Raw genomic sequence first — 15,522 nt, 5'->3', positions numbered from 1 at the left:
AAATTACCTCTTCAAATTAACAAATTAATAAAACATACACATATTTAGTAAATATGTTAAATAGTTAAACTGCAATCATTATATAAACAAAGAAGATCTACAATATGTTTATTAGCAACACCCAATATAACTGACAAAGTAAGACAGTGGAGTTTGATTAGCTTTAAAATGCTTTCTAAAAATGTATATTTGTAGGAGAAAAAAAAGCAATTAATTAGCAATTGTGTGTGATGTATCTATTTATTGTTGGAAAGGCATGGTGGTAACTTTGGAAACTTCTTGGGTATTCACATGTGTGATGTTTTCTATACTTACTCACCTACTTAGAGCATTTCAGTGGCTCCCCATTACCTGAGGAACAAAGCTGACACATTATTCAAGTCCCTCTGTGATTTGGCACCAAATAGTCTTTAATTTTATCCCACAACCTCACTACACTGCAAATACAGAAGGCACTGTCTATTGCCAGAAATACCTTTCCCTTCCTATCGCTCTGCACCTCAGTCCCACCCATACATTCAGCTTCAACTACACCAAACTACTGTTCGTTCTGTAAAGGAGCCACATCATTTTACCCTGGCATCAGTAATCTTTAGCCACCTTTATCAAGCTCCAACACATGATTAAAAGCCAAATTCTGGAATCCATGCAAAGACATTATAACTCAGTAGATCTGGGGTAGAATCAGAAATCTGTGTAAATATATAAGCATCCTAGCTGATACTGATAAAGGAGGTTCAAGAATCACATTATGAGAAACACTGGCTTGGACAATTTACATATGATCTTTCTTCTCTCTGAAATGCCAGTCTCTTTCTCTCTCTCCTTGACTCTAAAATTTCTATTTATTCTCTAAGGCCCCAGTCAAATGTAATCTTCTTCTCCTCCTAGTCAGAATAAATTACTTCTCTCTCTGTGCTCCCTGTATACTCAGTATATACCACTTTTACCAAATGTATCCCAGATCATGGCATTTATTAGGTAAGTGTCTATCTTCTCAGAGTTTAAATTACTCATAGACTGCAAGCAACTATGCACTGTATCAGTGCTCAATAAATGTTTGAACAAATGATATTTGGTGGTAAGGTTTACCCTGCCTTGAATCACCTCCACTTTCGTTTCTAACTAAATGGGCCTTAGAGTCTCAATTTAAGGTCAATATTTCTTCTTTCATGAATCCTTCTCTGATAAGCCCAGGAACGTATCTCCTTTCCACTGTGTGACAGCAGGTCTTGTTCTGTCCTTCACTCAAAGCATTTACCACACTCTCTTGTACTATGAGTATCTGTACACACCTTATTTCCTTATTTCCTCTATTCGACTGTGCTTCCTGTCTCTTTCATTTTTGTATCTCCAGACAACACAGTAGAGCACCTTGCCCACGAGATTCTCAAAAAATATTTGAGAATTGGATTGTACATAGTCAATGTGCCTGATAAAAGCATCAACTCCTTGGGCAGCTGAAAACATTATTTCTTCCTCCTAGTTACACTAGAACAAAATCAGAATATAAAAATCATAAGGACATCAAGAACAATGCGTTGCTCTTTCGACATATCCTAAGTAAGAACCTAAAATCTGCAGGAGATAGACAGCTAACAACTTCAACTTTCTAAATGCAGGAGTCTGAAGCACTGAAGAAAAGTGTTTACTTATACATGCCTCTGTCTTGTAAAACTATTTCTACCATTTATTATTGCTGGTAGTGTGGTATTATTATTACTATCATTATTTTTATTATTTCTAATTCTGTGGCTGGATAAACTCAGATGGACATACAGCGTAGAAACTGTTACCCTCTTATGCAGATGTTCTGATCTGCCTATCCTAAAGGAATATCCAACATGTGTCCTCTCCCAATAACCAAAATAGCAATTACCAGAAAGAATAAGAGAAAAGAGTTATTCATTCATTCACCCATCATTTATTCCATGAACAATGAAGTCTGCTTAAATGCAAACATCATGTCTTCGTCCTGTTTACAGGACAAAACTAGAAGAATTCCTAATACATTTCCACTTAGAATTTAGTGATTTATGAATAAGTGAATAAATGAATGAACAATGAAGAAGAAGATTTTATCGTTTCTTTAACTAAAATGATATACTGGCAGAGTCCTTCTAAACTGTTAAAATGATTTTAATTTGAGTTATTATTAATTTGTGAACAAAGGAGGCCATTCCTTTAAACTCCTAAATAGTCTTCATTTCTGCTACATGTTTAACTTGCAGAAAGAAGCAGTAGAGTTTTGACTGAGAACCTGTCTTCTATGCAAAGGATACGTTTACTGTTACACTGCTTTTTACTTTATTTCCCAAGAACCATTTACTTTACCTCTATGCATGAACTTAAATTTAAAAAATGACTCCTATGTTTCATGTGCCTTCAAACAACTGTGAGATTTTCAAATAAAGTGTCTGTAGGTAAATAGATAAAAATGTATCTGAAATTAACAGTCATCCTAGATCATCAGAGTTCAATTAGTTGGCAGTGAAATGTAGTCAAACTTTTAGTAGAAAGAAAGGCAGAAGGGGTGCCTGGGTGGCTCAGTCGGTTAAGCATCCGACTTCTGCTCAGGTGGTGATCTCAGGGTTTGTGGGTTCAAGCCCCGCATCAGGCTCTGTGCTGACCGCTTGCTCGGAGCCTGGAGCCTACTTCAGATTCTGTGTCTCCTTCTCTCTCTTCCCCTCCCTCGCTCATGCTCTGTCTCACTCTGTCTCTAAAAAATAAATAAATGTTAAAAAAAAAAAAGAAGAAGAAAGAAAGAAAAGAAAGGCAGAAAACTGAGAGAATAACCAAGAAGTCACTTACTGTCAAAATAGTGTTGGGGTTACTCTGAGTGTGGGGCAGGCAGGTGCCGGTCAGCGTAGCAGCTACTGGAAACAGCAGCAGAGGAAGCCACACCACTGCGCGGGGTTCAATGATGACTGCAGATGTTTTGGATTAAAGGCTTCACGCAGCTCCCTAAATGCCTGAGCTCCAAAGAGTGAAACTGTGTTAACTATAGGCACCAGGACCACTGCAGCTAAGCAGAGGGCTGTGTCACCTCAGGGAGCCTGGGTACACTGTTTGAAAAGACTCCCTGTTCCACCAGAGCCTGTTAGCTATTCTCACCCATAGGAAGGGGAACTTCCCAGGCACAGGTCTATACTTCTATCCTGTGACGAAGCACACTCCAGGAACTAGCTAAACCAGGTCTAGTAAGCGGTTTTCTCTGGGGCTTTTATTCTAATGCTGTAACTACAGGAAATTAAACTTCCAGGTAGACATTTATAAGAACTGTCCAGAGCCTTTTGATATGCTATATAAAAAGTCTGCATTTTTGCCCTGTTCTTAAAAGCATAGGAAAGCAAAGAACAGCTAAATCAGTAACTGTCAGGCCCAAGCAATTGTCAGGAATGAAATAGTGGTGCAGAATACAAATCGTAATTGAAATGCACAAACCCCTCTAAAGCAATGTTAAAAACTTCATGACATTGCAGAGTTTCCCTGTGTCCCCTATATGGCAGCAGGATGGAAGAGAATGCTCTAGTAAAAATGTCTACTATGGAGTCTGCCTTGTACCTCATTATCCGAATATGCCATTGGGGTTTTTACACTCTTCTGAATAACTATGTACAGCTCACACCCTGACCTTGAGCATTACTGTTGCATTAGTACAAACCTTCAGGGAAACGGGAATAACAAAATAAGATATTAGAATAAGCATGAACTGCATTGGAGTATCAAGGAAGAAAGATGCATGGGAAACTGCTGGTATATTTAAAACTGAAAAGGAGCTATGTGTTCACATTAAACCAGGCAATCTAATTCCAGAGACAGCAGGAATGGTTTTGCTTATCGGAGCACCATTCCTCGATTACCTAATCTTCCTTAAGACCTCTAGGACTTCAAGAAGACATTTCATACCTTGGCCTACCTTGTCAAGTTCTAGCAAGCAAAGTGCACTTTGCACTTTAAGTGATGCACCAAAATACTAAAAATGCAAAGTCACTACTGAATAATATTAAAATTAAATAGAAGAAAAACAACACTCTGCAGAGCTAACTAATGAAGAAATGTGAGTTGGTCAGACCAAGAAAGGAATATGAACAAAGCAAGGTCAAAAGGCTAAGTATGTTTTGAAACATCTGGGACTGGCTAAGCAACAAGAAAGCTTTTCCTGAAACTAAGCCACTTGACTGCAAAAACATGGGCTTTGGACTCAGATGTATTTCCGTTTACATCCTGACTTTAGTCCTTATAACTTTTCCAAGTGTTTAACCTGCCTGAACTTCACTTTCCTCATCTGCATGTGGGGGTAGAGAGAAAATATTTTGTTTTTTTCTGCAGAGTTAGAGATATCTGAGCAAATATTATTGAACTTGGAACCTGGGCTAAAGTCAGGCATGAAGGAAGATAATTTGTGACTTGTTAGCTAGAGAACACTCCAGAGAGATTTACCTCTCAGAGGTATGTGTTTACATTTCAAAAGAGGCTGAGACCTGGGACCAGGAAGACAACCTAGGTTACAAAGATAGAAACAATAGTTATTTGCATTCCAAAAGGTTAGAGGAAGAGCCCAGAATTTTTCTGGAAGAACAAAGGTTTTTCTGCCTCCTTTCAGAACAAAGGGAGACAGCAAGTGTATAAGCACCCAGATCCTTTCCAGGGGGATTCTTCACCTACAAAACAGACAAAACAAGTTTGTCCGCCCAGCTCTCACCATGTTGCTCCAGGAGTAATGACTGGATCACAGAGGAACGACATGGTTGTTACTCACTGTAAAGTACTAACCAATCTTCTCTGTTCCCGAAACCTCACATGTGCACTTAGGATCCATACTAATAAAGATAAATATTGAAAATGGCATGGTTCTCACTGTTGGCGTGGGTGGTTACAGACAGGCCAGGGGAATGGACTGGAGCTGCAAGCTATGTGGTATTAAATTAACCATGGGGTTAACTTAATATGGATGCAAATGGTTACATAGAAAAAAAACCTTACAGATACATGTGTGGATACATTGGTTAGTATATACACAAATATATTTTTTTTTATGCTCTGTCATCTGACCGGGCCTAAAAGAAATAAAACTCTAGTAGTAATAAGCACATCTAACACCCAGATCTTGATTTCAAATAGCACTCTCCATTAAACAGGACCAGGGCTCCTTGGAGAACGGGCTGATTTCAGAACTGGGGAAGGAGTTATACAAGATGAGCTTACAGCATCTTCATCTTGTAATGCCATATGATAAATAAGAAAGTGTTTATACACACACACACACACACACACACACTCACACATGAAACTACAACAAAGGGGCCAGGAAGCTAACTGAAAGACCTCCCAATGGCCAAAGCTTGGACAACTTAAAACATCAAAATAAATAAAGTAGTACTGAATTATAACCCAACATACAAAATCAATATCCATGAGTCCATACTGATTATAAATAAATGATTAATAAATAAATGGAACAGAGACAAATCTCCCGTGTAGAAAAATTCCAAATGAATAATGTAAATACTCTACTATAAAGGAGGAGGATCATAACTCCTCCCTTCTTAACTAAAGCTATGCAGAGTATACTTCAAAAAGTACAGAATGCAACAAGGGAAAAAAGAAGTGATCAAGGTCAACATCAATGGTGATAAATCTTGAGAACATGCATGTACTCTTGATATGATGTAATGAAAGTATGCTTTACCTCAGTGGTCTTTTTCCCAGAAACCCATAACTTTGTCCTTATCATGAAAAACTGGCAGATTCTAATAGAGGGGCATTCTAGAATATACCTAACCAGCATTTTACTCAAAGGCTCTAACTCAAATATCTAGAAAAATAAACAGGAGAAGAATCTTCATGTGGTTGTGGCAGACCAAAAAAAAAAAAAAAAAAAAAAATTAGCTGGAACATAAAAAGTGTAAGACACAAAAGATACATAAACTGAACTCTATGAAAAAGAAAACTTATAGTCTTCCAAAGATGATGGGAAGAAAATGAAAAGGCAAGCCATGGCTTTGGAGAAATTGTACACAATACATATCTCTGACAAAGGACTTGCTTCCAGAGACCTCTTACAACTCAATAGTCATAAGAAAAATAGCTCATTTCTTTTAAATGTCAGAATTGAGCACACAATTTACAAATCACTGATCATAAGGGAAATAGAAATGAAAGCTGAAAAGAAATACCAATGGCTAAAATAATACCAGGATGGCTAAAATAATAAGGCAATTAGTACCTAGTTTTGGCAAGGATATGGAACAGCTGGAACCCTCAAACATCGCTGGCGGGAACGTGAAACAGGATTGCACTATGGGAATCAGTGCGGGTACGTCTTGTAAAATTAAACATAAACTTACCATACAACACAGAAAATGTATTCCTGGATGTTCACTCTAGAAAAATGAAAATATTTGAATGACTATATTCTACCCCTGAAACTAACACTGTATGCTAATTATACTGGAATTAAAATTTGTCAAAAATATATTTAAAAGAAAGAAAAATGAAACCCTACGTCTATACAAATGTGTGTACACAAATGTTCAAAGTAGCTTTATGTGCAATAGTCAAAACCGGAAACAACCCAAAGGTGAATAAGTAAACAAATTATGGTACAGATATTGAGTGGAATACTACTCAGCAACGAAAAGTAAGAAATTACTTAAACATGCAAAAAATAATGAGTCTTAAAAACATTATGTGAAGCAAAAGAAACAGACACAAGAGAGAAAACTATCATTCCAACTGTAGAAACTGCAGAAAATTTTATTTTATTTTGCAATTTATTTTATTGCAGAATAAAAAAAGAGATGAAAAAAAGAAAACTATTTTCTGCACAAAGGGCTGACTAGGGACAGATCTCAACTTAGAAGAGCAAGCACCAGGGTGGCAAGGAGACACCGAGAACACAGGATAAAGAGACCAAGGGAAGCTGAGGGCAAGACCTCCTGGAAACACCCAAGAGTAAAACAGCTCTACTTCAAACGGTCCCTAGAAGATTGGACTCTTCTAAATGCTAAATAAATAATTATTGTTTGCAAACTTAAAAATGTAGATGGGGACTATCATCTCCATTTTCCAACCCCTGTATGCTTCAACTGTTTTTTCTCCAAATATCTGAATATCAAAACATAGTGATTATGAGTTGTAAACAAAAACAGGTCGATTTCATGTTTTCAGTTGGCTCAGCAACTTTATATTCAGACACATACATGCCGGAGGCCAGCTCCGGCAGGTCCAGGGGTCCCTGAAGGACAGACGGTGTCGGCGAGAGAGAGAGAGAGAGAGAGAGAGAGAGAGAGCGCCCCGAGATTCTTTCTGATCACCAGGCAGGCATCTCTGCCCTGTTGGTTTTGGTGTCTTTATTTAAAGGTTGAAGAACAACATGAGATCCGAAAAAGGAATTTTTACAATGGGAAGCCTTTTGTGAATTACCATAGTGAGGTTGAATTTTACAACTAAGGAAATAACAGGATGTTCTTAATGAAAAATAGGATGACGTATATATGTTAAGTCGTAAATAGTTAGGCTAGGAATTATTCTGTTTGGCTCTCAAGAGGATGAATGTTTTTGAACTGGTTAGTTTGTGGAAACCTATTTGATGCTGAATGTGTGAACACCACGGGGGCCCTAAATGTGTTAGCCTTTGGGTTATGTGTTAGCTACTCTTTTCTATCCTCATCCCAGCCACCTGTGAGGGAGGATGTTTGCAGAAGGTATGCCTTGGGGAAGGGACTGCCATACATCACCAGTTAGAAGAAGCTGTAAGTGTTAAGTTCTACCTGTTTACTCCTAAACTCTAAATTAGGCTCTTTGTCTTGGGGCCAGGCTCAATTGTCTTTGATATGCAAGGCCCATAGGAAGAGGCTTTTGACAATCACCCACAGAGCTCTCATCTAAAATATCTTTTGTAAAGGCAGGAATATGCTTTTCCTTATGTGGTATCTGTGTTCAGAATATGGGTCTGATATGGAATATTGTGAGGCCTGGTCAATACCAGCAGCCTCATTTCCAACATGAGCCAGTAGTAGCAGAAGGAGATACCAGTTTTCGTTTCTCACAGCAGGAGCTGTGCAAATACTGCCATCTCCTTGCTGTGACTGCCATCAGAGAGGCCAGTGCGGCTCCTAGCACATACACTCACATGCACAGGTACATGCATGCACATATTCTTTTTTCTTTTAAGTTTATTTATTTATTTGGGGGGGAGGGGAAGAGCAGAGAGAGAGACTCCCATGCAATCTCCATGTTGTCAGTCAGTGGAGAGTCCAACAAGGGGCTCCATCTCACAAACCATGAGCTCATGACCTGAGCCTAAATCAAGAATCAGATACTTAACTGACTGAGCCACCCAGGTGCCTGCATGCATGTATTCTGAATCATCTGAAGGTTCGTCTTACAACTGTGAGCTTTCTGCCTTGTGATTTCCCCATCCACATTTACATTTGTGCTGACAACAACATCAATCTGAAGTACTGCTACTGTAACTGCCTTAGGCAAATATGAAACAAATCAATGATGCAATTTGCCAAATGAAAGTCAAATGACTTCACAATTCACCATATAAACAAAGGCTTCACTATATTTAGAATAGAAATGTGAAATAACTAAATCACTAAATAATATTAACATGCCAAATTCAAAAGAACCTGTTGTTGAATGGTCAGTAGCTTATTAGGAGAGAAGAATAAGTTTCAGCCAACTTCATCTGTCATGTTAAATTAGTGGTGCTTTGAACTTAGTTTTGCAATTTGTATTATTTTGTCAATATATTATGGTTTTTTTAGTTGCACAGGAGCTATTAGTATACATCTAGTTTTAGGCTATAATGCATTTTAATAACATGAATGCAAATCAAAACTACAAGATATCATCTCACACCTGTCAGAATGTCTAAAATTAAGAACACAGGAAACAAGAGATGCTAGTAAGCACGTGGAAAAAGGGGAATCCTCTTGTGCCGTTGCTGGGAATGTAAACTGATGAAGTCACTCTGAAAAACAGTATGGAGTCTCCTCAAATAATTAAAAATAGAATAACCCTACAACCCAGCAATTGTACTGCTAGGCATTTATCCAAAGAAGACAAAAATTCTGACTGGAAGGGATACATGCATCCCAATGTTCACAGCAGTACAATCAGCAATAGCCAAAGTATGGAAAGAGTACAAATGACCACTGACTGAAGAATAAAGAAGATGAGGTATATACAAACAATGAAATATTACTTAGCCATCCAAAAGAATTAAATCTTGCCATTTGCAATGATGTGGATGGAGCTAGAGTGTATTATGCTAAGTGAAATCAGTCACAGAAAGACAAATACCATGTGACTTCACTCCTACGTGGAATGTAAGAAACAAAACAGATGAACATAGGTGAAAGGAGAAAAGAGAGAGGGAGGGAAACCATAAAAGGCTCTTAACTGTAGAGAACAGAGGGTTGCTAGAGGCAGGGTGGGCAGGGGGATGGGCTAAATGGGTGATAGGAATTAAAGAGGGCACTTATTTTGATGAGTACTTGGTGTTACATGTAAGTGATGAATCACTAAATTCTACTCCTGAAACTAATATTACACTGTATGTTAAGTAACTAAATTTAAATAAAAACTTGAAATATTAAAAAGTAATAATAAAAAAATAAATAAAATCTAAATCTGCAGTGGTAGAGGGACACAATTAATTTTTACATTATTTCAATATTTCAAATTTTTTTTAATTTGCATACATTAGATGGACTTGTTTCTGTGCATTTCTATAAATTTAACATATATTTAGATTTTTTCAACCATGAACACAATCAAGACACACTCTTCCATCATCCGAGAAAACTCATTTGTGCTATCATTTTGTAGTCCCACTCTCCCCCGGGAACCATAGAGCTTTATTCTCGTTACTACAGCTTTGTCTTTTTTGAGAATGCCATATTAATGGAATTGTACAGTATGTTATGAGACTGGCTTCTTTCCCTCAGAAAAATGTCAAGTTGATCCACATCAGTACTTCATTGCCTTTTATTTTTAAGTAGTTTCCCATTGTATAATTGTACTACATTTTGTTGTATCCATCCAATCATTAAGTTAGCTTGCTCCTGTTTTAGTTTGGAGATTATAAATAGAGAAGATAAAATATCGATGTCCAAGTTTTTGTGTGCACATAAATTATAAGATAAGTAACACTGGCATGGCTGATTCATATGATAAATATTATGTTGTTGTGGTGGTTGTTGTTGTTTTTAACCTGGCTAGTTTTCCAGAGTGTCTGCTATTTTGCATTCTTACCAGCAATGGATAGAATTTCCAGTTGCTCCACAGCCTCAGCATCATTTGATATTTTTAATTGAGCCATTCTAAAGGTTGTATAATGGTATCTCGTGGCTTTAATTGGCCTATTCCTGATGGCTAATAATGATGAACATCTTCTTATGTGCTTATTTGTTACCCATATATTCTCTTTGGTTAAACATTGTTCAAGTCTTTGGATTACTTTTTGATTGGATTATTTGTCTTCTTAATGCTGAGCTTTGAGAGTTCTTATGTATTCTAAATATAAGTCCCCTGTGAGATACATGGTTTGTAAATATTCCTCATGCCAATAGCCCATCCCTTTATTGTCTTCATAACGTCTTTCACAAATTAACAGTTTTAGTTTTAATGAAGTTAAATTTGTCATTTTTAAATTTTTAAAGATTATTTATTCATTTTCAGAGAGAAAGCAAATATAATCGGGGGGTGGGGAGGGGGAGGGAGAGAGAGAGGATCCCAAGCAGGCTCCACACCATCAGTGCAGAGCTCAAAGCTGGGCTCAAATCCATGAACCACAAGATCATTACCTGAGCAAAAACCCCAAGAGTTGGACATTTAACTAAGACACTTAGGTGCCCCAAATTTGTCATTTTTAAATATATGTTTTGTGCTTTTGATGTCATATCTAAGAACTCCTTCCTAATCTCAGGTCTTGAAGATTTCTCTTATACTTTCCTTGAAAACTTTTATGGACTTACATTTTATATTTGCATCTATGATCTATTTTGAATTAATTTTTATATAAGATGTGAGGTTTGGGTCAAGGTTCAATATTTTGCATGTGGATATCCAGTTGTATCAACATTTTTGGTTTTTTTATAGCTTTATTCAGATATTTATTTAAGGTATACAATGTATGAATTTGATATATGTGTACATTGTGAAGTGATTACCACAATCAAGCTGTTAAACACATCCATTACCTCACATACTTTTCTTTTGGGGTGAGAACACTTACAATCTATTCTCTTAGAAAATTTTAATATGCAATACAGTATTATTAACTACAGTCTCCATGATGCACATCAGATCACCAGAACTTATCGATCTAACTGAAAGTTTGTACCCTTTCATATCATTTCATTTTCCCCACCCTCTGAGCCTCTGGTAACCGTCATTCTACTCTATTTCTTTGAGTTTGACTTTTTAGATTCCACACATAAGTGAGATCATACAGAATTTACTTTTAATTTGTCTGGCTTATTTCACTTAACATAATGCCCTCAAGGTCTTCCCATCTTGCTGCAAAGGCAGGATTTCAATCTTTCTCGTGGCTGAATAAGAAATTTTATGTTTATCCAGTCATCTGTCAATGGACACAGGTTTTTTTTTTTCTGTATCTTGGTTATTGTGAATAATGCTGCAATGAACACGGCAGTGTAGCTATCCCTTCAATATCCTGATTTCATTTCCTTTGGATATACACCCAGAAGTGGGATTGCTAGATAATATGGTAGTTCAATTTTTAATTTTTTGAGGAATGTCCGTACTGTTTTCCATAATGGCTGCACCAGTTTACATTCCCACCAACATGCACAAGGATTGCCTTTTCTCATATCCTTTCCAACACTTGTTATCTCTTATCTTTTTGATAATAGCCATTCTAATAAGTGTGAAGTGGTATCTCATTGTGACTTTGATTTGCATTTCCCTGAAGATTAGTGACATTAGTACCTTTTCCTATACTTGTTGGCTCTGTAGTCTTCTTTGGAAAAACATCCATTCAGGTGATTTACCCATTTGTAAATCAGGCTATTTGTTCTTTTCCTATTGAGTTGTATACATTTCTTATGTATTTTAAATATTAACCCATTATCAGATATACAGTTTGCAAATGTTTTCTCCCATTCCAAAATTGCCTTCTCATTTTGTTGTTTCCTTTGCTACCTGAAATTCCCTTTGTTTGATACAGTCACATTTCTTTTTGCTTTTTGTTGCCTTTGTTTTTGGTGTCAAGCCAAAAAATAGTGCCAAGACCAATTTCAAGAAGCTTATCTCGATGCTTTCTTCAAGTAGTTTTACAGTTTCAGGTCTTAGATTTGAGTCTTCAATGTATTTTAAGTTGATTTTTGTGGATGGTATAAAATGCAAGTCCAATTTTATTCCTTTGCATGTGGCTACCTTGTTTTTCAACACTATAATCCTTTCTCCATTATCTACTTTTTACTCCTTTGCCATAAATTAATTGACCATATATGTGTGGGTTTATTTCTGGATACTTTATTCTGCTCCACTGATCTATGTGTCAGTTTTTATGCCAACACCATACTGTTTTGATTACTATAGCTTTATAATATAATTTAAAACCAGTAAGTATAATGTTTCCTGCTTTGTTCTCCGTTCTCAGGATTGCTTTGGCTATTTGGGATCTTTTGTTGTTCCATGTGAATTTTAGGATTGTTTCTTTTCTATGAAAAATGCTATTGGAATTTTGATAGAGATTGCATTAAGTCTATAGATGGCTTAGTGTGGTATGGACTTATTAACAATATTAACTCCTACGATCCATGTACATGAGCTACTGTCTCATTTATTTGTGCCTTCTTCAATATCTTTCACTAATGTTTTAGTAGTTTTCTGTGTATAGATCTTCTATCTCCTTGTTTAAATTTATTTCTAAGTATTTTAATTCTTTTGATACTATTGTAAATAGGATTTTGTCTATATTTCTCTTTCAGATAGTTCATTTTTAAAGCTCAGTGCAACCATTTTTGTATGTTGATTTTGCATTCTACAACTTTACAGAATCCATTTGTTCGTTCCAATAAGTTTTTAGAGGAGTCATCTGCAAACACAGAGAATACTACTTGTTCCTTTTGATTTAAATATTTTTTTTTGTCTTTTCTTTTTATTGCCTAATTGCTCTAACTAAAAATTCTAGCACTATATTGAATGGAAGTGGTCAGAGTGAGCACCTGGTCTTATTTCTGATCTAGGAGGAAAATTGTTCAGCTTTTCACTATTGAGAATGATGTTCACTGTGGGTTTGTCATATAAAACTTTTAATATGCTAAGATACATTCCTTTTATACCTAATTTGTCGAGAGCTATTAATCATGAAATAATGTTGAATTTGTTACGCTTTTTGTGCATCTATTAAAATCACATATTTATCCTTCATTCTATTAATGTGGTGTATCACATTTATTGATTTGCGTATGTTGAACCATCCTTGGATCCCAAGGATAAATCCCACTCGCCTTATGGAGTATGATTCTTTTAATACGCTATTAAATTTGGTTTGCTAGTAGTTTGTTGAAGATTTTTGCATATATGTTCATCAGGGATATTGGTTTGTAATTTTCTTATAGTATCCTTATATGGCTTTGGTACAAAGGTAACACTTTTCTTTGTTATATGTTTGGAAGTATGGAGGTGCTCTATCCTCTTCAAATTTTTGGAAGAGTTCAACAAGCACTGGTGTTAATTCTTCCCCAAATGTTTGGTAAAATTCACTCATGAAGGCATCTAATTTAGTGCTTTTCTTTGTTGGAAGTTTTTTTTTTTTTTTTTTTTAATTACCATTACAATTTCCTTAGTTACTATTTGTCCCTTCAGATTTTCTACTTCTTCATGATTAATCCTTTGTAAGTTGTATATTTCTAAGAATTTATTTATTTCTCCTACATTATCCAGTTTGTTGGTGTATACTTTTTCATATAAGTCTCATGATTCTTTGTATTTCTGTGGCATTAGTTCAACACTTTTTTAAAAGGCTATACTTTTCAAAAAACAGTTTTGAAATATCTTTGCATCATTGTGAAAAATCACTGAGTCACAGTCTAATTCTAGACTCTGTTCTATTCTTTTATGTGCCCATCCTTCGCCAATAACACACTGCCTTGGTGACTGTAGCCATATAATATGTCTTAAAGTATGTCTTGGCATTCTAATTCTTTCCTTCAGATTATTTTTAAGATTTCTTTAGTATTCTCTTTTTTTTAATGTATATTTATTTTTGAGAGAGAGAGCGAGCAAGGGAGGGGCAGAGAGAGAGACAGGGAATCCTAAACAGGCTTCATGCTGTCAGTGCAGAGCCCAATGGGTGGATCAAACTCACAAACCATGAGATCGTGACCTGAGCTGAAACCAAGAGTTAGATGTTTAACTGACTGACCCACCCAGGTGCCCCTCTTTAGTATTCTCTTTTAAGTTGCTTTGTTTTTAACTATATCTCTTCATATAAATTTTAGGGGTTTCCCATGACTAGATAATACATAAGCTCTTTATATTCTACTTTAGAATCAATACTCTACCACTTTGCATGTAGAAGTTTTATTACAGTAAATATTCCTTCACCCCCTATTTACGTTATAATTATCTCACATGTTACATCTACATACATTGAAAATCCTATCAGAAATACAATGTTCGCTTTAAACCATGAAACATTCTTTAGTCAATAAGTGAACAGTTTATTGTATTTACCCAGACATTTGCCATTTCTGGTATTCTTTTTCATTGTAGATGTTCCAAGTTTTCTTCTTATATTATTTCCCTGTTTTCTGAAGAACTTGCTTTAGTCATTCTTTTAGTTTTGAATGTTCTTCAGATCTGTCCTGAATGTAAGCTGCCCAATAGTCAGTTTGGATCTTGGGCAGTGGCACATCTCAGAATTCAGTTCTCAAAGTCTATATATATTTTATAATTAGATCAACACCTATGCAGTTCATAGATGAGCCCAGGAGTTCACTGAGAACTTTAAGTGGTCACTTTCTCAAGTCCTCCCTTACCAGGATCGCCTCTCTACTTTCTGATTCTCTCTTACTCCTCTTTTTGTTATCTGGCCAGAACATTCAGGTTTTAGTTACCCCGCCCTGCTTCATACCCTCCAAACCAGTGTCATATGTTGGGTCAAGCTATACAACAGCGGGGGACGTGGGGGGAAGCCATAAGACTTCATCCTTCCCTCTTATGATCCTTTCTGAATGGAAAGTAAGTTTTCCTACCTGTTATGGACTGAATGCTTGTACCACTTGTCACCAACTTCATATGTTAAAACTCTAACCCCCAATGTGATGCTATTAGGAGATGGAGTCTGGGGGAAATAATGAGATTTAGGTAAATGCCAGAGTCCTGCTCCAGCCAGTCCAGGGGTCCCTGAAGGATGGGTGGTATCGGCAAGAGAGTAAGAGAGCCCCGAGATTCTTTGTGATCATTAGGCAGGCATCTCTGCACTGAGTCTCAGCTTTATTTATGATTAAGTATATGGGGAACAGCACAAAA

General features: G+C 36.4%; 1 long non-coding RNA gene across 1 annotated transcript in view; it reads right to left on the bottom strand.

Moving 5' to 3' along the window:
- LOC120220104 overlaps window positions 1–15,522 on the bottom strand; it is a 233,201-nt gene that overhangs the window by 17,046 nt on the left and 200,633 nt on the right. The window lies entirely within an intron of this gene.

Source organism: Hyaena hyaena, unplaced genomic scaffold (assembly GCF_003009895.1).
Source record: "Hyaena hyaena isolate Hyena2069 unplaced genomic scaffold, ASM300989v1 scaffold_671, whole genome shotgun sequence".
Lineage (NCBI taxonomy): Eukaryota > Metazoa > Chordata > Mammalia > Carnivora > Hyaenidae > Hyaena > Hyaena hyaena.
Note: the sequence above shows the minus strand (reverse complement) of the source record. Positions and strands in the feature narration are given on the sequence as shown.